Source organism: Morus notabilis, unplaced genomic scaffold (genome assembly GCF_000414095.1).
Source record: "Morus notabilis unplaced genomic scaffold, ASM41409v2 Scaffold1790, whole genome shotgun sequence".
Lineage (NCBI taxonomy): Eukaryota > Viridiplantae > Streptophyta > Magnoliopsida > Rosales > Moraceae > Morus > Morus notabilis.
In genome coordinates, this window is record NW_010364324.1 from 24,940 (window position 1) to 26,817 (window position 1,878).

At 34.1% G+C, this 1,878-nt stretch overlaps 1 pseudogene; it reads left to right on the forward strand.

Moving 5' to 3' along the window:
- LOC21386403 overlaps positions 1-1,176 on the forward strand; it is a 2,273-nt pseudogene extending 1,097 nt beyond the window's left edge.
- The last annotated feature ends 702 nt before the right edge of the window (positions 1,177-1,878 follow it).

Below are 1,878 nucleotides of genomic sequence, written 5' to 3' on the forward strand. Positions count from 1 at the left end.
TATATATATATATATATATATATTTTTTTTTTTTTTTTTTAAAGTATGGGAACAACTAAAATTCTTAATAAAATTTGTGGATATGATATGGAATGATTAAGAATTTTTCTTCTTTGATGTTTAGTTTTGTGGAAATTGTGTTTTGGGAGAGTAATGTACTTAAATCGTGGTTTGGATTTATTTTTTGGATAGGTTTGATGATCCAGAAGTCCAAAGGGACATCAAGTTTTTAACTTATAAGGTAGTGAACAAAGATGGGAAGCCCTATATACAGTTAAGGTCAAAGGAGAGACCAAAGTGTTTAGCCCAGAGGAGATAAGCGCTATGGTCTTGGGAAAGATGAAGGAAACGGCTGAGCAATATTTAGGCAAGAAAATTAAAGATGCCGTTGTTACTGTTCCAGGTATAATAATTGTCCTATTTTTAGGCCTAGTCTTTGTAATTGACAATAGATTGTTTTTGGACTTAATGAAATTTCATCTGTTTGGTTATAGCGTATTGTAATTGACAAAGGATGCGGGCACCATCGCGGGGCTAAATGTGGCTCGAATCATAAATGAGCCGACGGCAGCGGCTATTGCCTGTGGTCAGGACAAGAAAGGAGGAGAGAAGAACATTTTGGTGTTTGATCTTGGTGGTGGTACGTTTGATGTTAGCATCTTGACCATTGACAATGGAGTGTTTGAGGTTTTGGCTACAAGTGGGGACACCCATTTGGGTGGGGAGGACTTTGACCATAGAGTGATGGACTACTTCATCAAGTTGATCAAGAGGAGGTACAACAAAGATATCAGCAAGGACAATAGGGCTCTTGGGAAGCTTCACAAAGAATGTGAAAGAGCTAAGAGAGCACTGAGCAGCCAGCACCAAGTGAGAGTGGCGATCGAGTCCCTCTTCGACGGTATTGATTTTTCGGAACCATTGACAAGGGCTAGATTTGAGGAATTGAACATGGACTTGTTTAAGAAGACAATGGGGCCGGTGAAAAAGGCGATGGAAGATGCAGGGCTGAAGAAGAGTGACATACATGAGATTGTGCTTGTTGGAGGAAGTACTAGAATTCCCAAAGTTCAACAGCTTTTGAAGGACTTCTTTGATGGAAAAGAACCAAACAAAGGTGTCAACCCTGACGAGGCCGTTGTTGGGATATATGCCCATAAATCAAATAAGATGTAAATATTTTACTGGTTATCAATGAAATGAGGAATTTTTTCAATATTATTTTGCATACATGTGATGTTTCATAAATATCAAAATCCTTAGATTATTTTTTGATGTAATTTTAAACATTGTATATAATTGTTATATGCAGATGATAATGTTTGAAATAAAATAATCTAAACTTGTCCGTAATTATAAATTAAAGTTGAGATCTTTAATTTAAAATTACTAATGCGGTTCATTACATTCTGAATGAAACAATCTTATCCTAGATTGTTAATCATGAGATTATTAGAATGAAAGCATTTTATGTAATATGATTACATAGGACCGGAGCGCGATTAATTATGAATCTAAAATAAATTATGTTATTAAATAGAGTATTCAATGTTAATCAATGATGGTCATATATGTATTAATCTTAATTCTGAGTAATTAATAAACTCCTATTTATGATATTATGTTCTTTGACATATTGAGTAATGACACATGTGAATAGTGTCAAAGTCTTGGTATATTGGGAGCATAGTAAAATAAATAGCCGGGAATATTAATTTACAAGATGAAATCCATTCCTTCATAATGAAGTAGATGGACGGTTCCTATAAGTGTTGATTCGGGACTTGAATAATAAGAGCGCTCAATTTAATGATTGCATCATAAAATATAGTATTCATTAGAGGATCAATGGTACTTATAGAGAAAGATATAATTAAA